This window comes from Capricornis sumatraensis, chromosome 1 (genome assembly GCF_032405125.1).
Source record: "Capricornis sumatraensis isolate serow.1 chromosome 1, serow.2, whole genome shotgun sequence".
Classification (NCBI taxonomy): Eukaryota; Metazoa; Chordata; class Mammalia; order Artiodactyla; family Bovidae; genus Capricornis; species Capricornis sumatraensis.
This window is the reverse complement of record NC_091069.1, coordinates 243,914,467-243,940,870: the sequence shown is the minus strand read 5'-3', so window position 1 is coordinate 243,940,870 and position 26,404 is coordinate 243,914,467. Positions and strand designations below refer to the sequence as shown.

At 39.3% G+C, this 26,404-nt stretch overlaps 1 protein-coding gene and 1 non-coding gene across 2 annotated transcripts in view; both read right to left on the bottom strand.

The window, feature by feature from the left end:
- CPNE4 (copine 4) overlaps positions 1–26,404 on the bottom strand; it is a 494,912-nt gene that overhangs the window by 364,521 nt on the left and 103,987 nt on the right. The window lies entirely within an intron of this gene.
- On the bottom strand, positions 5,442–5,513 carry TRNAW-CCA (transfer RNA tryptophan (anticodon CCA)). The gene has a single exon. It is a non-coding gene; the product is annotated as a tRNA-Trp (tRNA).

The window sequence follows — 26,404 nt, the reverse complement described above, 5'->3', positions numbered from 1 at the left end:
CAAAAATGAACAAATGAGACTAAACCAAACTAAAAAGCTTCTGCACAGCTAAGGAAATCATCAACCAAATGAAAAGGCAGCCTACAACATGGAAGAAAATATTTCCAAGTCATATACCTGAAAAAGGCCAATATAAAAAATATACAAATAACCCGTACAGTGAGTAGCAAAAAAACCAAACAGGCCAGTTAAAAATTGGGAGACTTTTTTATTCTTGTTTTTATTCTTTTTCTTCCCTCTCCCTTCTCTCTTCTTTTCCCTTTGTAACTGTATGAGTTTCTTTGGGTGTTTCTGTCTGTTGAGTGTTGCTTTCACCATTTTCTTGGGGTTTTGTCTTCTGTGCTGTGTGCCTTGTGGGGCCTTGGTGCTACAGTAAGGAGTTGGGTCTGAACCTCAGAAGTGAGAGATCCAAGTCCAGAGCTTTGGATCGCCAGAGAACTCCCAATGCCATGGAACATTAAGAGAGCTCTTCCTAACGCCTCAACACTAAGACCAGTCCCCCACCCAAAGACCAGTAAGCTCCAGTGACAAATGCCTTATGCCAACCTTCAACAAAATAGGAACATAAACTTGCACAACAGCAGACAGGCTGTCCAGAGACATACCAAACCCAGAGGTACCCCAAAACACACACTAATGAACATGGCACTGCCCTTCAGAAAGACAAAATCCAGTTCCATCCACTAGAACACAGGCAAAAGTCTCCCCAGCCAGGAAACCATCAAAAGGCACTGGTCCAACTGCACCCATGGGGGAAAGACTCCATAAATAAGGACACATATCAGCAATTACCTTAAATATAAATGGATTAAATGCTTCAACCAAAAGACACAGACTGACTGAACGTATACAAAAATAAGATGCATATATATTCTTTCTACAAGAGGCCCACTTCAGACCTATGGACACACACAGGCTGAAAGTGAGGGACTGGAAAAAGATATTCCATGAAAATGGAAATCAAAAGAAAGCAGGAGAAGCAATATTCATATCAGACAAAATAGACTTTAAAATAAAGACTGTTACAAGAGACAGAAAAGGACAGTACATAATGATCAATGGGTCAGTCCAAGAAGAAGACATAACAATGATAAATATACATGTACCCAAATATAGGAGCATCTCAATACATAAGGCAAATGCTAACAACTATTAAAGGGCAAATTGACAGTAACACAATAACAATTTGGGACTTTAACACCCCACTCACACTAATGGACAGGTCATCCAAACATAAAATTAATAAGGAAACACAAGCTTTAAACTATATATTAGACCATTGGACTTAATTGATATCTACAGGGCATTTCATCCAAAAGTAGTAGATTTCACATTTTTTCTCAAGAAAAAAATATTCTCATGGAATAGTCTCGAAAATAGATCACATAGTTGGTCACAAATCAAGTCTTGGTAAATTTTTAAAAATTGAAATTATTTCAAACATATTTACTGATCACAACACTAAGAGATTAGATATCAACTAGAGGGAAAAATGATGCTAAAGCTGAAGCTCCGGTACTTTGGCCACCTCATGCGAAGAGTTGACTCACTGGAAAAGACTCTGATGCTGGGAGGGATTGGGGGCAGGAGAAGAAGGGGATGACCGAGGATGAGATGGCTGGATGGCATCACGGACTCGATGGATGTGAGTCTGAGTGAACTCCGGGAGACGGTGATGGACAGGGAGGCCTGGCGTGCTGTGATTCATGGGGTCGCAAAGAGTCAGACATGACTGAGCGACTGAACTGAACTGAACTGAAAGGGAAAAATGTTAAAAAACACAAACACATGGAAGCTAAGCACTATGTTTCTGAATACTGAAGAAGTCACGGAAGAAATCAAAGAGAGAATAAAAAAACACCTTGAAACACATGATGATGGAAACACAACTCAAAACTGATGCAGTAAAAGCAGTGCTAAGAGAGAAGTTTATAGCAATACAAGCCTACCTCAAGAAACAGAGATAAAAAAAAAACAACCTAACCTTACACCTAGAGGAACTAGAAAAAGAACAAAAAACCCCCAAAGTTAGTACAAGGAAAGAAATCATAAAGGTCAGATCAAAAATAAATGAAAAAGAACTGAAGGAGATGATTGAAAAGATCAATACAACTAAAATATGGTTCTCTGAGAAGATAAACAAAATTGACGACCCATTAGCCAGACCCATCAAGGGAAAAAAAGGAGAAGACTCAATCAATAAAATTAAAAATTAAAAAGGAGAAGTTAGACAACACAGAAATATAAAAGATCATAAAAGACTACTACGAGTAATTATATACCAATAAAATGGACAACCTGGGAAGAAATGGGAAAATCCTTAAAAAGAATAACCTTCCAAGACTGAATCAGGAAGAAATAGGAAATATGAACAGACCAATAACAAGCAAAGAAATCAAAACTCTAATAAAAATCTTCCAAAAAACAAAGTGCAGGGCTAGATGGCTCCACAGATGAGTTCTACCAAAAGTTTAGAGAAGAGCTAATCAAACTCAAAATACTGCAGAAAATTGCAGAGGAAGGAAAACTCCCAAACTCATTCTACAAGCCGCCAGCATCCTGATACCAAAACCAGACAAAGATACTACCCAGAAAATAAGAAAGACAATTACAGGCCAACATCACTGCTGAACATAGATGCAAAAATCCTCAACAAAATTCTAGCAAAGAGAAGCCAATAATATATTAAAAGGATCATACATCACGATCAAGTGGGCTTTATCCCAGGGATGTAAGAATTCTTCAGTATATACAAATCAATCAATTTGATATTAAGAAATTGAAAGATAAAAACCATATAATCATCTCAATAGATGCATAGAAAACGTCTCACAAAATTAAACACCCATTTATGATAAAAACTCTCCAGAAATTAAGCTTAGAATGAACATACCTCAACATAATAAGGGCCATATATGACAAACCCACAGAAAACATTATTATCAATGGTGAAAAACAAAGTATTTCCTTTACAATCAGGAACAAGACTAGAGTGCTCACTCTTGCCACCATTACTCAGTATAGTTTTGGAAGTCCTAGTTACAGTAATCAGAGAAGAAAAATAAACAAGGGGAATCCAGATTAGTAAAAAAGAAGTAAAACTTTGTATGCAGATGACATGCTACTATACATAAACAGCCCTAAAGAAAACCAGAAAATTACTAGAGCTAGTCAGTGAATACAGTAAAGTTGCAGGATATAAAATTAAGACACAGAAATATCTTGTACTCCTATACATTAGTAATAAAAAATCAGAAAGAGAAGTTAAGGAAACAATTCCACTCACCATTGCAACAAAAAGAATAAAATACCTTGGTACAAACCTACCTAAAGAGACACAAAATCTGTATGCAGAAAACTGTAAGACACTGATGAAAGAAATCAAAGACACAAACATTAGGAGAAATAAACTATGTTCTTGGAAGAATTAACATTGTGAAAATGACTGTATTAATAAAAGATTTAATGCAATCCCTATCAAACTATTAATACCAATGGTATTTTTCACAGAACTAGAACAAAGATTTCAAAATTTGTATGGAAACACAAAAGACCCTGAATAGCCAAAGAAATCAGGAAAAAGGAAGCTGGAGATTACAGAGCTGGAGTAATCAGCTTTCCTGACTTCAGACTATACTACAAAGTTACTGTCATGAAGATAGTATGGTACTAACACAAAAACAGAAATATAAACCAATGGAATAAGAGAGAATGTCTAGAGATAAACCTATACACATATGAGCACCTTATCTTTGATGAAGAAGGAAAAGAACATTCTATGAAGAAAAGACAGCCTCCTTAATAAGTGGTTCTGAAAAAATGGGAGAGCAAACATGTAAAAGAATGAAACTAGAACATTACTTAACACCACACAAAAAAATAAAAAATGAATTAAAGATTTGAATGTAAGGTCAGAAACTATAAAGCTCTTAGAGAAAAACATAAGCAGTACACTCCTTGACATAAATCACAGCAAGATCCTCTTTTACCCACCTCCTAGAGTAAGGGAAATAAAAACAAAAATAAACAAATGGTATCTTATTAAACTTAAATGCTTTTGCACAGCAAAGGAAACAACAAAGAAGATTAGACCACAATCCTCAGAAGGAGAAAATAATTGCAAATAAAACAACTGACAAAAGGACTAATCTCCAAAATATATATGTTGCATACACAGTTCAATATCACAAAAATGAACAGCTCAATCAAAAAATTGGCAGAAGTTGTAAATTGGCAGACATTTCTCCAGAGAAGACTTACAGGTGGTCAATAAACACATGAAAAGATCCACAATATCACTAATTATTAGAAAACGCAAATGAAAACTACAATGAGGTATAACCTCATGCCAGTGAGAAAATCTACAAACGCTCGAGAATGTATGGAGAAAAGGGAACCCTTTTACACTGTGAGTGGGAATGTAAACAGACACAGCCATTATGGAGAACACTGTGGAGACAGTGTTAAAAAAAACTAGGGATAAGTTTGCTACCATGCTCACTGTTCAGGCACTAAGTTGTGTCCAATTCTTTGGGACCCCATGGACTGACGCATGCCAGGCTTCACTGTTCTTCACTATCTCCAGGAATTTCCTCAAACTCATGTCCATCCAGTTGGTGATGTCATCCAACCATCTCATCCTCTGTCGCCTCCTTCTCCTCCTGCTTTCAATCTTTCCAGCAATAGGGTCTTTTCCAATGAGCCAGTTCTTCCCATCAGGTGGCCAAAGTTTTGGAGCTTCAGCTTCAGCATGAGTTCTTCCAATGAATATCCAGGACTGATTTCCTTTAGGATGGACTGGTTTGATCTCTTGCTACCCAAGGGACTCTCAAGAGTCTTCTCATGTACTTCTCTAGCACCACAGTTTGAAAGTACCAATTCTTTGGTGCTCAGCCTTCTTTATAGTCCAATTCTCACATCTGTACATGACTACTGGAAAAATCATAGCTTTGACTATATGGACTTCTGTCAGCAAAGTGATGTCTCTGTTTCTTAATAAACTGTCTATGTTTGCCATAGCTTTTCTTCCAAAGAACAAGTGTCTTTTAATTTTGGGGCTGCAGTCACTGTCCAGAGTGATTATGGAGCCAAGACAATAAAATCCATCACATCAATTCAGTTCAGTCACTCAGTCATATCCAACTCTTTGCAACCCCATGGACTATAGCATGCCAGGCCTCCCTGTCCATCACCAACTCCCGCAGTTTACTCAAACTCATATCCACTGAGTTGATGATGACATCCAACCATCTCATCCTCTGTCATCCCCTTCTCCTACCACCTTCAAGCTTTCCCAGCATCAAAGTGAAAGTGAGTGAAGTCACTCAGTCGTGTCCAACTCTTTGCGACCCCGTGGACTGTAGCCGACCACACTTCCAAGTCCTTGGGATTCTCCAGGCAAGAATACTGGAGTGGGTTACCATTTCCTTCTCCAGGGGATCTTCCCAACCCAGGGATCGAACCTGGGTCTCCTGCATTGGAGGCAGATGCTTTAACCTCTGAGCCACCAGGGAAAGTCTTTTCAAATGAGTCAGTTCTTCCCATCAGGTGGCCAAAGTATTGGAGTTTCAGCCTCAGCATGAGTCCTTCCAATGAATATTCAGGACTGATTTCCCTTTAGGATGGACTGGTTGGATCTCCTTGCAGTCCAAGGGACTCTCAAGAGTCTTCTCTAACAACACAAAAGCATCAATTTTTCAGTGTTCAGCTTTCTTTATAGTTCAAATCTCACATCCATACATGAGTACTGGAAAAACCATAGCTTTGAGCTAGATGGAGCTTTGTTGGCAAAGTAATGTCTCTGTTTTTTAATATGCTGTCTAGGTTAGTCACAGCTTTTCTTCCAAAGAACAAGCATCTTTTAATTTCATGGCTGCAGTCACCATCTACAATGATGTTGGAGCACCCCAAAATAAAGCCTGTCACTGTTTCCACTGTTTCCCCATCTATTTGCCATGAAGCGATGGGACTAGACGCCATAATCTTTGTTTTTTGAATGCTTAGTTTTAAGACAGCTTTTTCACTCTTCCCTTTCACCCTCATCAAGAGGCTTTTTAGTTCCTCTTCACTTTCTACCATTACAGTGGTATCATCTAAATATCTGAGGTTGTTGATATTTCTCCCAGCAATCTTGATTCCAGCCTGTAAGTCATCCAGCCTGGCATATCACATGATACTCTGCATATATTAATAAGTTAAATAAACAGGGTGACAACATATAGCTTTGACATACTTCTTTAATTTTGAAACAATCCGTTGTTTCATGCCCAGTTCTAACTGTTGCTTTTTGACCTGCATATAGGTTTCTCATGAGGCAGGTAAGGTAGTTTGGGATTCCCATCTCTTTAAGAGTGTCCCACAGTTTGTTGTGATCTACACAGGCAAAGGCTTTAGTGTAGTCAATGAAGCAGAAGTAGATATTATTCTGGAAATTCCCTTGCTTTTCCTATGATCCAAAGATTTTTGTTTCTCTCTGCCTCCTCTCTTTTTCAAATATAGCTTGTAATCTGGATGTTCTTGGTTGACACACTGTTGAAGCCTAACTTGATGGATTTTGAGCATTATCTTGCTAGCATATGAAACGAGTGCAATTGTATGGTAGTTTGAACATTCTTTGGCACTGGTTTTCTTTGGTAGTGGAATGACCTTTTCCAGTCCTGTAACCACTGTTGAGTTTTCCAAATTTGCTGCCAAATTTGAGTGCAGCACTTTCACAGCATCATCTTTTAGGATTTGAAATAGCTCAGCTGGAATTTCATTACCTCCACAAGCTTCCTACGGCCCACTTGACTTCACATTCCCCATGTCTTGCTCTAGGTAAGTGATCACACCATCATGGTTATCCAAGTCATTAAAACCTTTTTTGTACAGTTCTTCTGTGTATTCTTGCCATTTCTTCTTAATCTCTTCTGCTTCTTTTAGGTCCTTGCCATTTCTGTCCTTTACTGAACTCATCTTTGCATGAAATCCTCCCTTGGTATCCCTGATTTCCTTGAAGGAATCTCTAGTCTTTCCCATTCTATTTTTTTCCTCTATCTATTATTTTTCTGTGTGTGTACTGCTTACTTAAGAAGACTTTCTTATCTCTCCTTGCTATTTTCTGGAAGTCTGCATACAGTTGGGTATATCTTTCATTTTCTCCTTTGCCTTTTGCTTCTCTTCTTTTCTCAGGTATTTTTAAGGCCTCCTTAGATAATCATTTTGCCTTTTGGCTTTCTTTTTCTTTGGGATGGTTTTGGTCACCATACAACCCAGGAATCCTGCTATTGGCAATACACTCTGATAAAACCACAATCCTAAAAGACACATGTACCCCAGTGTTCATTCTAGCACTATTTACAATAGCCAGAGCATGGAAACATCCTAGATGTCCATCTGTAGACGAGTGGATAAAGAAGAGGTGATATATGTATGTAATTGAGTATTACTTAACCATAAAAAAAAAAGAATGAATTTGAGTCAGTTCTAGTGAGGTGGATGAACCTGGAACTTGTTAGAGTGAAGTCAGAAAGAGAAAAACAAATATAGTATATTAATACATAGATATGGAATCTAGAAAAATGGTATTGATAAACCTATTTTCATGGAAGTAATGGAGACACAGATGTAGAGAATGGACTTGTGGACACAATGGGGGAAGGATAGATTGGGAAAAATGGAGCAAACAGCATTGACATATATACATTATCATGTGTAATACAGATAGGTGATGAGAAGTTGCTATATAACAAAGGGAGCTCAGCCTCCAGCCTTGTGCTCTGTCATGACCTAGATGGGTCAGATGGGGGCAGGGGAGGGTGGTTCAAGAGGGAGGGGATATGTGTACAATTATGGCCGATTTGCATTGTAGTACAGCAGAAACTAATACAATATTGTAAAACTACTTTTCTCCAATTAAAAGATACATTAAAAATTGGCAGAAAATCTTAATAGTTTTCCAAAAGAAGAAACACACATGGTCAACAGATACATGAAAAGATGCTCAACATTGCTGATTATCAGGAAAATTCAAATTAAAACAATGTGATATCACCTCATACCCATTAAAATGGCAATTATCACAATAAGAACAAAAAATAACAAGTGTTAGAGAGGACATGGAGATAAAAATAGGCAGATTATCTTGGATTATTCTGGTGGGCCCAATGTAATCACAAGTGTCTTTACAAGTAGAATAGGAAGGACTTCTCCAGTGATCCAGAGGTTAGGAATCTGCTGGCTAATGCAGGAACACAGGTTCAATTCCTGGTCCAGGAAGAGATCACACGCTGTGAAATAACTAAGCCCATGTACCACAAGTACTGAAGCATGAGTGCTCTATGGCCCAAGCTCCTCAACAAGAGAAGGCACCAACATGAGTAGCCTGCACACTGCAATGAAGACGCAGCACGGTAAAAACATAAAAAAAAAAATAAAAGTTTTAAGTAGAAGAGGGAGGTCAAACAGTAGGTCAGAGTGCTCTAATATGTGAAAAATTCAACCAATCATTACTGGTTTGAAGATGGAGGAAGGGTCATTAAATGTAGGTGGCCTCTAGAAGCTAAAGAAGAAAGGAAATTGATTCTCTTTTCAAGGCTTCCAGAAGAGAGCACAGCTCTGCCCTAATCCTGGTTTTAGTCACTAAGACTCATGTCAGACTTATAGAGACTGTGAGCTAAATGTGTGTTGTTTCAAGTCATTAAGTTGTGGTAATTTGTTATAATAGCAAATGAATATGCACTCTCCATTCATCCACACAGCTTCAGTAAATACCTAGGAACTGTTTGGTGATAAAACTTGGATGAGATTGACAATATGTGTGCCAGGGTTACTGAGAAACTAGTGGAACATGTGCAAACAAGTAACCAAATACGGACAAACACCCATAAGCCACAATGTTCACGTATAAGAGTGTGTACAGATCATAATTATCTGATATATTATTGCAGAAATTACAAATTTAATATAAAGAAGGAGTAAATAACTTCAGAGTCAAGTGGGCCTTAGGAAGCATCACTATGAACAAACCTAGTGGAGGTGATGGAATTCCAGTTGAGCTATTTCAAATCCTAAAAGATGATGCAGTTAAAGTGCTGCCCTCAATATGCTAGCAAATTTGGAAAACTCAACAGAGGCCACAGGACTGGAAAAGGTCAGTTTTCATTCCAGTTCCAAAGAAAGGCAATTCCAAAGAATGTTCAAACAACTCCATAATTGTACTCATCTCACACACTAGCAAAGAAACGCTCAAAATTCTCCAAGCCTAGGCTTCAACAGTACATGAACCATGAACCTCCAGATGTTCAAGCTGGATTTAGAAAAGGCAGAGGAACCAGAGATCAAATTGCCAACATCCACTGGATCACTGAAAAAGCAAGAGAGTTCCAAGAAACATCTACTTCTTCTTTATTGACTATGCCAAAGTCTTTGACTGTATAGATCACAAAAAATTGTGGAAAATACTTCAAGAGGTGGGACTACCAGGCCATCTTACCTGCCTCCTGAGAAATCTGTATGCAGGTCAAGAAGCAACAGTTAGAACTGGACTCTAATATGCTGTCTAGATTGGTCATAACTTTTCTTCCAAGGAGCAAGCATCTTTTAACTTCATGGCTGCAGTCACCATCTGCAGTAATTTTGGAGCCCAGAAAACTAAAGTCTGTCACCGTTTCCACTGTTTCCCCATAGATTTGCCATGAAGTGATGGGACCGGATGCCATGATTTTAGTTTTAGAAAATGTTGAGTTTTAAGCCAACAAAGGTCCACCTAGTCAAAGCTATGCTTTTTCCAGTAGTCATGTATGGATGTGAGAGTTGGACTATAAAGAAAGCGGAGTGCCGAAGAATTGATGCTTTTGAACTGTGGTGTTGGAGAAGATTCTTGAGAGTCCCTTGGACTGCAAGACGATCCAACCAGTCCATCCTAAAGGAAATCAGTCCTGAATATTCACTGGAAGGACTCATGCTGAGGCTGAAACTCCAATACTTTGGCCACCTGATGCGAAGAACTGACTCATTTGAAAAGACCCTGAGGCTGGGAAAGATTGAAGGTGGTAGGAGAAGGGGTTGACAGAGGATGAGATGGTTGGATGGCATCATCGACTCAGTAGACATGAGTTTGAGTAAATTCCAGGAGTTGGTGATGGACAGGGAGGCCTGGCATGCTATAGTCCATGGGGTCACAAAGAGTTGGACACAACTGAGCGACTGAACTGAACTGAAGAAAGTTCAAATAGATTAAAAGAGAAACAGTGCTTCCTCAGTCATTGAATATATTTGATTTATTTAAATAAGCAGATTACATCCCTTCATGGGGATACATCAGTGAAAAAAATTGAAAATGAGTCAAAGGAAGAGGAGAATAAGGGGAAGGAGGAAAAGAAAGAAGTAGAAGAGACATAAAAGTATAAAGATGTTGATCTTGGAAATAACCTAAATATGACAGGTTGGAACTGGGGCCTGGAGAGAGAACTGATGGGAAGAGAGTTAGGTCACCGGCTTCACATTCAGGAGGACAGCTGTCTGGTACCTACTGGAGTTTCTGCTGTGCATTCAAAGCTCTCTTATGAGATTCTACCCCTCTGTGGTTCTCTTCTGCCTCAACCTTGTCTCTAATTCTTTTTCTGAGAATGTTATTCAAATTAGCCTTTATATAAAAGTTCTTAATTTTCTAAGTGTCCCAGAGGAAAGGCATCATGTAGACTTTCTCAAATTAACAGTTAGTATAGTGAACCGAAAGGGACATGGTCCCAAATGAAGAGGACGTCAATACTGAAAAAGAACTGATGTCATGTTAGGCACCATGTTAGGAGTTTAGCTATTAAATGCATCATCTCATTTAACCCCCTCATCTTTATGTGGTAGTTTATAACTATCCTGATCAGGAAACTGAATCTTGCCAAAGGTCACATGGGTAACAGTCAGCAAAGGGAGAAACATGGCTTTTCAGAAAGGCAAAAGGATACTGCTTGATATTCCAGTATAAGAGAGTGAACTGTCCATGTGTAAGGGCATGGAAATCAATAGTCCTTGCTAGAAATCCCAGTATGCCCCCTGCTTGACTGTCTTTGGGTATAAAGAATAAATTAGGCAATTTTATTCCTGTACCCTAACTGATGCTCAAATCATTGAGGATTTTAATTAGAATTCAGTGTTTGTACTTCCCAAGAGGAAATAGTCAGTCTGAAAGGGAATCAGTCCTGAATATTCATTGGAAGGACTGATGGGGAAGCTGAAACTCCAATACTTTGGCCAGCTGATGCAAAGAACTGACTCATTAGAAAACACCCTGATGCTGGAAAAGATTGAAGGAAGGAGGAGAAGGGGATGACAGAGGATGAGATGTCTGGATAGCATCACTGACTTGAAGGACATGAGTTTGAGCAAGTTCCGGGAGTTGGTGATGGACAAGGAAGCCTGGCATGCTTCAGTCCATGGGGTCTCAAAGAGTTGGACATGACTGAGAGAGTGGACTGAACTGAAGAGGAAATGAAGAAGATGAAAATAAAGTTGGCCAAATTGGGAGGGAAAAGCCCACAAAGTCTGAACTACAATTCTATTAAAAAAAATCAATAAAGTTAGGGACAGAAAGATGAAAGTAAAGCACACATATTTAGTAGAGTCTGATGGAAAGCAAGTTGAAGGTCAAGTCAAGGTAGCAATCAGGGTTTTGGGACAAAAACATAGATATTGGAGGCTGCTATTTTATCAGTTAGCCCAAAACCCACTTCACCCTTACTTAAAGAAAACTGAAAGAATCTGAGTTTCTCTGAGTTCTGCCTTAGATCAACAGCCTTGGCAATAAATATTGAACTCACATGGAAACGTTAGGTACCCAGGAGAGTGCTCAACCTTTGGTTTGTATCCCAGCACTGTTGACAGCACTAGTGGCCTGCAGGACAGTAAGATGCAGCCCAGAATCTAGAGGCCAAGAAAGCAGCCTGGTAGACTAAACCTTTCAAGATCTACAGAATAGATGGTGCTTCAGAACAGGCACAGTACTGCTTGGGGAGTCAAGAATACTGGACCCCTTCACACACAGGGAGCAATTTGAGTTGGATCTCAAAATATACATAGGAACTCATCAGAGAAAAACAAAGAAAAAATAAATATCTTATTCAGTAAGACAATATCTGGGAATATACGCCAGGAAAACAGATTTTAAATAAATGCAGGAATATATTGGGGCTTCCCTGGTGGCTCAGATGGTAAAGAATACACCCGCAATGTGGGAGACCCTGGTTCAATCCCTGGGTTGGGAAGACTTCCTGGAGAAGGGAATGGCTACCCACTCCAGTATTCTTGCCTGGAGAATCCCAATGGACAGAGGAACCTGGAGGGCTACAGTCCACGGATTTGCAAAGAGTCAGACATGACTAAGCAACTAAGAACAGCACATGAAGATACTGAAAGCAGATTTACTCTGAAATTCAAACATGGAAACAATCAATATGTTCAACCACTGAAGAATAATTTCACATTATTTAGCCTAATGGAATTTCAGTCTAACAGTAGTTATTCCAATGAAAATGGGAGAAAGTCTGTGAAGACTATGTAGAAACAGAGAAAAGAATTCATAAAAAGACAGGTAAAATACAAATAACAAATATTCCACGTGTAACATAAATTGAAGCATGTAAAATGTTTCTGTGTTGACAGTGATGAAAAAGAAAACTGAAATGAGAATAATTGTTGTAACAGTACAGCAGATGCAATGAGAATATTAAAATCAATTCATATTAATTTACACATATGTGTGCATAATATAGGCATCTATGCATACATACAAGTATGTACAGATTTACATTTTGGTTAACCAAAGTGATAGCAAATTAAGCATAATCTTTAAAAAGTGTTTAGTTGGTTATCTAAAATATTCCATTTAATCTAAGTCTGAAAGAAACACATTAACCTATTTTTGTTTCCCCAGGGAAACAAGAAGCTCACTGTTTCCATTCTTAAATCAAGAAGTTCCATTGTTAAACAGAAATATCAAACAACAGTCAACTGAAGTGGGAGTGATTCCCATGCTATGACGCTGCAGGTTTGGGGAAGAAAAGTTTCAGAAAACTTACTTATTCCTGCTGCTGTCACAGTATCTGGATCTGAGACGTGATGTGCTTAATTACACCCAGGATGGCTTTGCAATAAGATATGGGGGATACCCAAGTTTTTTGTATCTTGAGTCTTTGGCAAGATGTTCCATTTGGGTCATCTCTTCAGACCTGGTTTCTCTATGACTGATAAATGGCAAGGGTCTAAGTGTAGGCTTCAACTAGATATTAACTGCATCCAACAGAGATTTGCTATATCCACAAACAAAACTACACTGTAACAGGTTGCTGGGCATGACACGGACCTCTATATATATGGAGCAACTCAGGGCATCTATTACAGTTGTATCAGTCAGCAGAGGTTAGATTATTCTACAGTGACAAACAGCCCTCCCACCTCAGAGGCTTAAAACAATAAAAGTATATTCTTTGCTCTTGTTGAATGGATAGCATAGCTTGGCACGGTGGGGTTGGGTGTCTCAACTCACTTCAGTAACTCAAGGAATCAGACTATCAAAGAAACTACTATCTTCTTTATTAAAGTATAGTTGATTTACAATATTGTACTAATTTCTGCTTTACAGCAAAATTACGCATTTACACACATAAATATATTCTCTTTCATATCCTTTACCATCATGGTTTATCACAGGTTATTGAATACACTTCCCTGTGCTATACAGTAGGACCTATTATTTATCCATTCTACATGCAACGGCTTGCATTGAGCAATCACTATCTTGAACATTGGCACTTTTCCTGAGAGAAGACAGTACTCAAGGGTCTTGCTGGTCTGGAAGTGTTTCATTACTCATAATTTAGTTCCCAAAATTGGCCACAAGTTTCTACCAATAACAAGGGCCCAGGAAGTAAAATCCTACTGCATGTTCAGAAGGCAAAGAACTGGATAAATATTGTTAATGACTGCCATAAAAATCTTCCTTTCTCCACTGTTTATTATTATTATTTTTTAGAGAAGGATTTATCACTTGCAGCAAGTAAGGAGAACACTTGCTTCCCCAAAGCAGTGTCTCCACTGTTTATTTTTAACAGAGTCAGGATTCACTGAGATGTGCCTTCAAACACCATCTCTAAGAGGCAGTCTGCAGGGTCACAGGGCAGCAACAATCAGGAGGAGGTCTCAAAACATCCAAAACAATTTTAAGAGACTGGTGGGTCTGGTGGATAAAGGAAGATTAGAAGAATTAAATATGTATAGTTTGGCTGAGCCTACTCAGTGGGGAGCAACAGTGGGTGGTGGAGGTGGATGGGTAGCAATCTAAAAATATCCACCAGATGTAAAGGACCAGAGGGAGAATTATTGAGCATGAAAATCAGAAAGTATCACTAGGCATTTGAGAAAGATATATAAGGAAATAGGCTCTGGGATCATGAAATTGGACAATGCTAATGATATAAATAAAGTGAAAGAGACAGAAGCACTTTGAATGCTTTTTCCTTGTGAAGACAGAAAAAAAAGCCAATGGATAAGAACTGAAGAGGGTTGGAGCCATCCAGGATGAAAATGGAGGGCCCCAAATTCATGTAAGAAGTTCCTGACTCCTAGTCAGATTTGAGGGGGTGGGAAGGAAGCTTATACCATCCTCTTGATAACACTTCTGAGAGTTTAGAGCAACTGAGGCTTTTTAAGAAAACTCAAACAGAGATTTAGTAAAATTGATTATTTTTCTTTTTAAAAAATCAATTAATTTATTCTAATTGAAGGATAATTACTTTACAATATTGTGGTGGTTTTTGCCATACATCCACTGCTGGGCATATACACTGAGGAAGCCAGAATTGAAAGAGACACATGTACCCCAATGTTCACTGCAGCACTGTTTAAAAATAGCTAGTGCATGGAAGCAACCTAGTTGTCCATTGACAGATGAATGGATAAGATTGATTTTTAAAGAGATTAAGGGTAAGTGATTACACTACATTATGGGCTCCCCAGATTCTGATCACTTGCTTACTCTTTATTATTACCTGCATAGCTCTTAACTTTTTTGCAAAGTGCTATTATAGCTGTTATTTATTTAGATCTTCATAAGAACACTGCACATTAAGATACTGTTACTTCAATTTTGGTGCACTTTATAAAGAACTCTCCCTCTACTCCACTATGGGAAGATTCCAGAACCTGCCTATATATCAGGGGTCCCAGGTGGTACTAGTGGTAAAGAACCTGCCTGCCAATGCAAGAAACATAAGAGACATAGGTCCAGTCCCTGGGTTGGGAAGATCCCCTGGAGGAGGGCATGGCAACCTACTCCAGTATTCTTGCCTGGAGAATCCCCACAGACAGAGGAACCTGGAGCACTATAGTCCATAGGGTCACAAAGAGTCAGACACAACTGAAGTGACTCAGCATGCACATTCACCTCAAACTCTGGAATCTAATGCCTGATGATCTGAGGTGGAGCTGATATAATAATAGACATAAAGTACACAACAAATGTACTGTGCTTGAATCAGTCTGAAACCATTCCCCATCCCCTGTTAAGGAAAAATTGTCTTCCGCAAAACTGGTCCCTGGTGCCAAAAAGGCTGGGGGCCATTGCTATATTTAATACTTGCAGAATGTTTGGGAAAAAGTCTTAGTATCTACATTAATTAGAGTTACTTAAGATGTCTATTTCAAGTCCTGAAAGGTGATGCTGTGAAAGTGCTGACCTCAATATGCCAGCAAATTTGGAAAACTCAGCAGTGGCCACAGGACTGGAAAAGGTCAGTTTTCATTCCAATCCCAAAGAAAGGCAATGCCAAAGAATGCTCAAAATACCACACAATTGCACTCATCTCACACGCTAGTAAAGTAATGCTTAAAATTCTTCAAGCCAGGCTTCAGCAATACGTGAACCATGAATTTCCAGATGTTCAACTGGGTTTTAGAAAAGGCAGAGAAACCAGAGATCAAATTGCCAACATCTGCTGGATCATCTAAAAAACAAGAGAGTTCCAGAAAAAAACAAAAAAACAAAAACAAAAAAAACATCTATTTCTGCTTTACTGACTATGCCAAAGTCTTTGACTGTGTGGATCACAATAAACTGTGGAAAATTCTGAGAGAGATTGAAATACCAGACCACCTGACCTGTCTCTTGAGAAACCTGTATGCAGGTCAGGAAGCAACAATTAGAACTGGACACGGAACAACAGACTGGTTCTAAATCGGGAAAGGAGCACATCAAGGGTGTATATTGTCACCCTGCTTATTTAACTTACATGCAGAGTACATCATGAGAAATGCTGGGCTGGAAGAAACACAAGCTGGAATCAAGATTGCCAGGAGAAATATCAATAACCTCACATATGCAGATGACATCACCCTTATGGCAGAAAGTGAAGAAGAACTAAAGAGCCTCTTGATGAAAGTGAAAGAGGAGAGTGAAAAAGTTGGCTTAAAGCTCAACATTCAGAAAACGAAGATCATGGCATCTGGTCCCATCAGTTCATGGCAAATAAATGGGGAAACAGTGGAAACAGTGTCAGACTTTATTTTTTTTTTGGCTCCAAAATCACTGCAGATGGTGACTGCAGCCATGAAATTAAAAGACACTTGCTCCTTGGAAGGAAAGTTATGACCAACATAGACAGCATATTAAAAAGCAGAGACATTACTTTGTCAACAAAGATCTGTCTAGTCAAAGCTATGGTTTTTCCAGTGGTCATGTATGGATGTGAGAGTTGGAGTATAAAGAAAGCTGAGTGCCAAAGAATTGATGCTTTTGAGCTGTGGTGTTGGAGAAGACTCTTGAGAGTCCCTTGGACTGCAAGGAGATCCAACCAGCCCATCCTAAAGGAGATCAGTCCTGGGTGTTCATTGGAAGGACTGATGCTGAAGCTGAAACTCCAATAATTTGGGCACCTTATGCAAAGAACTGACTCATTGGAAAAGACCCTGATGCTGGGAAAGATTGAGGGCCAGAGAAGGGGACGACAGAGGATGGGATGGTTGGATCACATCACCGACTCCGTAGACATGGGTTTGGATGGACTCCGGGAGTTGGTGATGGACAGGGAGGCCTGGCATGCTGCGGTTCATGGGGTCTGAAAGATTCAGACACAACTGAGCGACTGAACTGAAGATGTTTCTATGGGCTTACCTCTGTGGCTCAGAGGGTAAAGAACCTGCCTGCAATGCAGAAGGCCTGAGTTTGATACCTGGGTTGGGAAGACCCTCTGGAGAAGGAAATGGCAACCCATTCCACTATTCTTGTCTGGAGAATTGCATGGAGAGAGGAGCCTGGTGGGCTATAGTCCATGTAGTCGCAAAGAGTCTAACACGACTAAGTGACTAACACTGACTGACTGATAAAGATACTTCTGTAAGCATTTTAATTCTTTTTGAAGTCTAGAGCCAAAGTTTTAATATGTCCAGGACTAATATCAATAATCAGGTACTGACAGTTTTTTTCAAACTTTCCATGCTGCCATGGCAGCTATTTCAGTGATGGTAGAATTTAGACATATCTTTCTTTTACTTCCTTGCATCCTCACATCAAAGATTTGTATGACTCATTTTGAAAAGTTGGAAACTGAAATTGGGCTGAGGAGGGAGAGTGGTCATCTTTAGATACCTAAGTGTGTACATCTGGGGAGTTTGCTAGCTGTTCTCCTGTTGGTTGTTTCCTGTATTAAAACAAGAAAAGTTCAATCATTTACCTTTTCCCAGCTTGTTTTTCAACCAAGAAAGATAAGAAGTTTTGTTTGTTTCTGTTTTTGTTTATCCAAGAGAAAACTATATGTTTTCAGAGTGAAGAGTTCTAATCCACACCATCTTTATAGGAATGCAACAGGGATCAATTCACTTTAGAAAATAATAAAACTAAACTGACCTGAAAATTTCTAATCTTTGGGTTTCTGAGAGTCACTCTGCAAATAAAAGAAGAGCCAGCAGGGACAATGCAGATCTATAAACACCAAATATTTGCTCTTATCATTTCAAGCCAGAGGGAGTGATTCACATGATATACATTTGTGCTGACTTCTTTGTCCACACTATTTCTGAGGAAGAAACTTACCTTCCTAAATGCCAACTACTACCTCTACCCTATAATATCAGCCCACCTCACACCCAACCCATGTACTGAAAGGAACAGTTATATCCTCTTTTAAAAAAATCAACTTCATTAAAGTAGCTGGATGAGTTTTGACAAATGTGTACACCTGTGTGCTGCTGCTGCTGCTAAGTCGCTTCAGTCGTGTCCGACTCTGTGCAACCCCATAGATGGCAGCCCACCAGGCTCCCCGTCCCTGGAATTCTCCAGGAAAGAACATTGGGGCAGGTTGCCATTTCCTTCTGCAGTGCATGAAAGTGAAAAGTGAAAGTGAAGTCCCTCAGTCATGTCTGACTCTTAGCGACCCCCTGGATTGCAGCCCACCAGGCTCCTTCGTCCATGGGATTTTCCAGGCAAGAGTACTGGAGTGGGTTGCCATTGCCTTCTCCAGTACACCTGTGTAGCTACCACCAAAGTCAAGACACACAAAAGCCTGAACTTTTCTTGAGGAGAAATTATTTCTGCTGTTTCTGAAGACTTAGATTTGCCTTCTATGGAGGGGGGGGGAAGAGGAATTTTCAAACCAAATCAATTTTATTTATCCTTTCAAAGAACCAGCTTTTGGCTTTGTTGATTTTTGCTATGGTCTCTTTTGTTTCTTTTGCATTTGTTTCTGCCCTAATTTTTAAGATTTCTTTCCTTCTACTAACTCTGGGGTTCTCCATTTCTTCCTTTTCTAGTTGCTTTAGGTGTAGAGTTAGGTTATTTATTTGACTTTTTTCTTGTTTCTTGAGGTATGCCTGTATTGCTACCAAATCAATAATGTTGAGAGAGGGAGAGGGAGTGAGGAGTGTTTTCTACTAGAATTGCAGTTTACTGCATAGGAACAGAAGGTTATAAGCCCTATGGAAAAAAGAAAAAGGAAAGAGGGTAACAGGATCAGGAATGGTGGAGTGGGGATGGCCTTAATTTGCAGTTTGTAATTTAAAGGAGTAAATCAGGCAAGCCTTCACTGAGAAGGTGTGCCTTGAAGGAGGGGAGAGAGTTAACTCAGGCAAAAGAGTTCCAGCCAAAGCGGGCAGCTATGGCAACAATCCAGCACTGATGCTGGAATATACCTCACACAGTCAGGGAACACCAAGGAGACCATGGCTGGAATGTGAGAAGTGAGGAGTGAATAGGAGGATTGCAGACCAGCGAGATCATGGTGGAATCAAACCACGCTGGCTGCAGATGGCCGGCCACTGGAGGACTGGTTATTACTGTTATTTCACCATGTGGTACGGTCGTGTGGTTACGCCAGCAGGGGTCAGCAGAGTCATTAGCTAAGGGGAAGGTGGCAGGTATGTGTTGGTCCTGGTCCAAGGATGGATCAGATATATTGCTTTCTGACCTTTGCTGCTCCATCCTGGATCAAAAAGATAGAGCAGCAAGGGATACAAGCTTCAAAAGGGCAGGCCAGGAAGACACAGAAGTTCTAGGAAAGAAGTCAGGAAGCCCAGGAGGTGGGAAATTATGATGGTGCCCATGGCAGACATTAAATAGAGAAGTATTTCCTTGAGTCACTGACAAAGGAAGGTGGAAAAGTCCTTTCCTAACCCTTTCGAAGAAGAAGCAATTTACCATCTCCCCTAAATGAAGTATATAAATAAAAGAATTACCACCTACCCACATCTGAAAAGTTGCCAACTCCTGTTTTGTAAGAATCCCTGGATCTTTTCAGCAAGAGGTTGCCTTCTAATCTTAAAAACCTCAGTGCTGTGTTGCACAATCTCAACCACTTAGGTCCCCCAAGCCTTTGAGTCACAATCACGTTTCAAGTGAACACCATGAGTTCAATTAAAAAAAAAAAAAGTCACCTGATGGGCCAATTGAAAGAGAAAATTTCTCAACAGCTTACTGTCAAGAAAGTGGTTTCTCTTCAGCAAAATACAAAATTGCTTTATTAGCTGAGCAGATAGAAACACCACAGAATTTATGTTCTTTCCTCCACATGTCTGAGTAACTCCCATTAGTAGCATTAGGAGTTGCAACAGCCCACATAAGGGAAAAACAGAATCTTTACAAGGGAAGGCAACACATGGCAGAGACACCCAGTGGCATCCTCTTGATGACAGTCTGCTTGCCCATGCCTCAGTTTCTCCATTTGGCTGGTGGGTGTGAATTTTGTGCTCTTCCGTCCAAAAGGTATAGGGTAACAAATTAAGAGTGTGTACTAACAGCTACCAATGCACTTACCTCATACTATGGTCCAGCATCATGCACATTCTTACTACTCACAGTGTGAGCCATAGACCAGCAGCATCAGCATCAGATGGGAGGCAGTTAGAAATGGACTCTGGACCCCAAACCTAACCAGCTGAATCAGAATCTACAATTTAACTAGAGCTCCACCTTGCACATTAAAGTTTGAGAAGCATGGTGCTAAGTTTGCTTAAAATGTAATTTAATCTTTGCAACAGCTCCAAGTGGTAGATAAAATCATTCCCATTTCATCAGTTAAGGAGTTGAAATTCAGTCCTGACCTGATTTGGCTCCAAGTCAATTAAGTTACAAAACCAGAAGTCAGACTCAGGTATATCTGATTCTAACAGATAATATGCTGTCTCCAGTTCATGAAACATGTGTCCAAGAGGAGAGAGCTAGGAGATGAAATGAGAGGAAATCTTCATGCTTTCCTCACCAAGATGTTTAAAATAAAAGAAAAAGGCTGCCATTTGCAAAAACAAAAATTCACTCAGGTGTGTAAAAGAGAAGTATGATCTCAATATAGGTGAGATCTAGTTAGGAAAAACTGTAATTAAGAAGGAAAGAGAAGTCTTTTTCTAGAAGATCACAAAACAAGACCCTTCCTCCATGTGTCTTATAGAGTAAAAGGACACATACACACACATCACACCACACTTTCTGTAAGAAAATCAAATCCTGCTTGGCATGAATACATATAATTAGATGTTCCCTGCGAGTGAGGAGTAGTAATTAATTCAGTGTTAAACATCACAATCTATTACTTGAACTCCATAGCAACTGTGGTTGCCAACAGAGAGAAAACAAAATTTCAGTAACTATTTTTAAATGATTACGTTGACATTTTTGAAAATGTGTAGAAACTGACACTTGCTATTTTTAAGCTAAACAATAGACATTAACTCAGGGAACAAAAGAAGGATGCAAAGGAATAAAGGCAAAAGGAAAGGGAATCTCATCTGAAACAACCTAGACAGTCATGTGGACAGAATTATTCTGACCAAGCACTGAGCCCAGCTGCTCACTCTGGGAGAGAAAACTGTTTTTTCAGGCCAAGAAAAGATATATTAATAATTTCTTGAAACACAGTCCTTATAACCAAACTGAACTAGATTTGGATGCCAGCTTTGTCACGTAATGTGTTTCCTGAGACAAGCTGCTGACTTCACTGAGCTTCAATTCCTTCATCTGTTACAGTGGGGAAATAGATGTTTCAGAAGGTTTCTTGCAAGAATTCAGTGTAAAATGCCCAACAAGGGGCTTCCTTCTGAAGCAGGTTCTGAGTTTACCTTTCAGTAGACGTGTTAGGGAATGCTCTTGGGGCCAAAACATCTGTGGAAGGAAAGGAAAAGGAGCAGAAAGGACAGAAGGAGAGGATACAGTGCCCCAACAATGGACTTGGCTGACCTCATGAGAACTCTGGAGCTTACATGGCCTGACACAGATGTCTGACAGTGGGCTGCCACAGCCAGATATTTATCCCACACCTATCAGTCAGTCAATAGAGATGGGCAGCTCAAGGAAGAACATGACCTTGGGTGAGGGGGTTCTCTGCAGCCAACCAAGTCCCTGAAGGGGCAGACAGCATTCTCGGCAGCTAGGTGACAAACCCCTCAACAGGGGATCTGGGTGCTATGTCTCTTCATCCAACACATACTCTGCAAGTCATGTTTATTTCCTTTCCTTTGCTTACACTGTCCTTAAAAACTTCTTTTACAAACAGATTCTGGTGTCCAGAAAGATGCTATTATGATTAACATTTTATCAATTTTGGTTCTCTGTTCTTAAAAATAGCTTTTAGTACCTTGTTAGATCCTAGGCTCTGGGCCTTTGAAACCCATACTCATTTAAACTTCTCAATAACTCCATGAGATAAAGTTCATCTCCATCTTACAAGTGAAGAAACAAGTACAGACTGTAAGTAGAACTAGTTCTGATGAGTGGTTCAGAGTGAAAGGACATGATATTAGATAGGTTTTTAATGGCACTTCTTGCTACACCACTGATGTTCCTGTCCAACCTCAGCTCAACCCATCAACAGCTGAACAACAAAGATTCCCTTTCTTCCTGTTTGTTGAGAAAGGTGACACAGGTATCTTGCCAACTCATTTAATGTTTATGTCACAATGTTCCTCTTATGTTACAGTGATTACATTGAAAAGTATAACCAGCCCATGCCTCATCCCCTCACTGCCCCCAAGAACTGCAGAAGGTGACTGGTTTACAGCACCACTGGAGCCCCTTTTGACTTCAGAATTCTCCACTGCTAATCCAGCTTAATAGGTGGAGTGTAATATACTTTGAAACAAGCTTAGAACACAGGTCTAGATCAGTTATGGTCGCATGCTATAAAAACTAGCTTTGGCCAACTTATGCAAAAGAATACTTTGGAGAATGCTAAGAGTTTAGAGAGTCAGTGGAACTGGCAGAGCTATGCAGTCCCTGGGGACTGGCAACCAGGAAGCCAGCTGTCTGCTTATTGCAAGAAGCCTGGACAGGTACTATCCATGATATTAGTGTAGCCACAGAAGAATGACTCCCAAGTACTCCTTCCACCCTTTATCACTCACCCAAAATGGGAAGTCTGAAGAGAAATCATCTGCTAAGCTGCCCCATAGCTATACCAGGTGAGGACAGAGAGGCCACAAGCCCTTTCGTTTCCACTGTAGGTGCAGACACATGGAATTTTTCTCCCACCAAAGCATCACAAATTTTGGGAGATTTTACCTCACAAAAGGAAACCAGGGTATATTTGGAAAGGGGAATGTGACTGGGCATTGCAATACAAATCCCCATACTTAGTGCAAGGTTGCTTACTCAGACTTATGTCTAGGAAGCAAATCAACTTTTTCTTTGTATTCTGAAGCTGTCCAAATCATCTCAGGATTCTACTTTCCAGGCCCTAGGTCTCTCCAGGGATTCTTATGCTTTCCATTTATAGCTGATAAAATCCTTTGGAAAATAGGAAAACTGGACAAATCAACCCTGAGTAGTTCTTCAAGGGATTGCTTATTCCCTCATTACCAAGAGAAGTGTAATATTAAATAATATTTCAAGGAGTAAGAAGGACTTGGTAAATATTTCAACTATCTGGGAAAATTGTTATTTTATATATACTCCTGATAACTGAGAAAGAAGTCATTTAATTCCCAAATTCTATAAATTCAGTGAAATTGTATTTTAAAAACAAAGTAAAAGCCAGTGGAGCTGACGAACCAGCTGATTATGTGAAATAGAACTTTTTTTCAGGTTGCAAGTAAACTACTTAAAATTTTAACCTTTAATCAGGCTACAGCAAAATGTATTTGGTTATCCCTTTGTAGGAAGATGTGGAATTTGGTTCTTTGTCCTGAAATCCCAAAGAGGGATTTTTATATGCTAAATACACAAAGTGCTCTGATACTTAGACCAGCACAGACTAGTGATTGTAATTCCAGCCTTAGCATAAGTGGGTGATATTCCAAAGGAATGAACTAACAAAGGTTAGGAAATAACTGATATATTATTTTCTCCTTAAATATCCACCCTACTCCCAAATCCCCATGTAATTCAAGATGCACTAATTTAACATGTGGAGAGAATTTGGCTGAGTTTGTTATTCGGCCATCCAAGTTGATGTTCTTACCTTCCTTGGGGAGTGAACTGGCTTTTTTACCTGCACAGGGAACCAAATGCCTGTCTAGACATAGTTTTATGGAGTCAGGAAGTATGTTGTTCACATAAAGGTAACACCTATCAAGGTCATCACCTCACTTCTGCAGCCCCAGAAAAACCCATCCACTTATGATCATTTGGGAAGTATTCCTGTTTCATATGCTTCAACTTGCTATTTGTGTCCAGTATGAAATCTCTAAAATAGTTTCTCCACTTCTCAGGAAGGAGGTAGAAATAAACGGCAACTCACACATCATCTCAAGCTTTTTTTTCTTTTTTTTTAAATGCAAGAGAAGCGGGGAGAAATCTATCATTTATTGAAAGCTTTCTATGTGCCAGGCATTGTTAGATGCCTTGTTTATCATTCTGTCCTCATCACAACCCTGCAGGATGCTGGGTTATATTCACTCAGAGGACATTTGGAAATGTTAGCAACTTGCTCGAGACCTCACAGTTCATAACTGGCAAGTCTGCATTTGACTGTAACAACAGCACTTGTGAGGTTTCCGCTATGACACTGACAGCAAGACATAAGTGTGATGGCGCCATAGTTCAGAAATCACCTCATCATATCACTACAGACACCACCATGGTGAGCTGAAGTGTATCACCTGCTGATATGTTGGAACTGAAGTGTATCATCTGCTCTGAAGAGAGGGTCAAGACTTTTATTTTCACTGAGTGCATGACAATTAAATACCTTTCTGAAAGCAAATGATGGAGGGTGAACATTGAACCACCACTGAAGCACTTTCTAATGAATGCAAAACTTACCAGAGTTGCAAAATCCTGTTGCAATCACACCCTCCTTAAAGGTTAGGCATGAAAACCAAGTTACTTTCCTCAGCCATACTGCATATTATGTAAAGACAAGAACATGTTGTGGGATTTAAATAAGATCATACATCAAGTCTATATTTTGTTTTCAGTCTGATATCAAGGGTAGCAAGCCAGATATTTCTTCTCTTCAATAATTTAAATGAAAAAAAAAAAAAAAAAAAGAAACAGAGGCACTGGTGTGCATACTGGAACTTACAACAAGACTGTAAGACTGTTTCCTGAAACTGTGAAGAACTGTTTCTTGATTCTTCAGAGCCGTTTTATCATCTAGCACAGAAAGGATCTATAATAAAGCTGTGTTGAATGAATAAATGAATGAGAGTCTGATTCCTTATTCTCAAGGCTAAGAATCCTTAATATGCTGAACTTTCAGAGAATTAAAAACACTAGTATGGATGACAGAAAACCTGACTCCTACAGCTGATTAGTTGGGTAAGACATTTAAATTCTCTTTAGTATTTTGCTGGAGCCTATTTACAGAATGAAGTAAGTCAGAAAGAGAGAGACAAATGCTGCATATTAATACATATATATGGAATTTAGAAAGACAAAACCAATGATCCTACATGCAGGGCAGCAAAGGAGACACAGATGTAAATAACAGACTTTTAGACTCAATGTGAGGAGAGGATGGGGTGATTTGAGAGAATAGCATTGAAACACGTACATTACCATATGTAAAATAGATGACCAGTACAAGTTCAATGCATGAAGCAGGGCACCCAAAGCCATTGCTTTAGGGCAACCCAGAGGGATAGGGTGGGGAGGGAGGTGAGAGACACATGTATACCTGTGGCCAATTCATGTTGATGTATGGGAAAAACCATCACAATATTTTGACTATTCTTCAATTAAAATTAATTAATTTTTAAAAGATGTGGTAGATATACACAATGGAATATTACTCAGCCATTAAAATTAATGAAATAATGACATTTGTGGCAACATGGATGGACCTAGAGAGTGTCATACTAAGTGAAGTAAGTCAGACAGAAAGGAAGAAATATCGTATGCCATCCCTTTGAGTGAAATCTAAAAAGAAACAATACAAATGAGCTTACTTACAAAACAGAAAGAGACTCACAGAAAACAAAATTGTGGTTATTGGGTTGGGGGAAGGGATAGTTAGGGACTTTAGGAAGGTCATATACACAATGTTATTAATATTTTTAAATGGATAATCAACAAGGATCTTCAGTATAACACATGGAACTTGCTCAATGTTATGTGCCAGGCTGGATGGGAAGGCGGTTTGGGGGAGAATGAATACAAGTATACGGATGACTGAGTCCCTTCTCTGTTTGCCTGGAATGATTACATTGTTAATAGGCTATACACCAATACAAAATAAAAAGTTTAAAGTTTCAAAAAACAGAAAGACTCCAGCTAACAATATGACTCTGATTCTATAAATCAAAACCCAGTTATTTAGATCATACATATTCTGTTAACTTTCTGGTTATCCGATAACATAGGAATTTAACATAAATGTGGCTTAGAAAGAAATGTAGAAACCAGAGTTTTTAAAAAAAGAACTGCCTCTTAGGAGGCAGCTTACTCTAAGGGTTCCTGAATATGTTGTCAGAAGATACTGGATGATGATGACTTTTGCAAATGTGACACGACCTA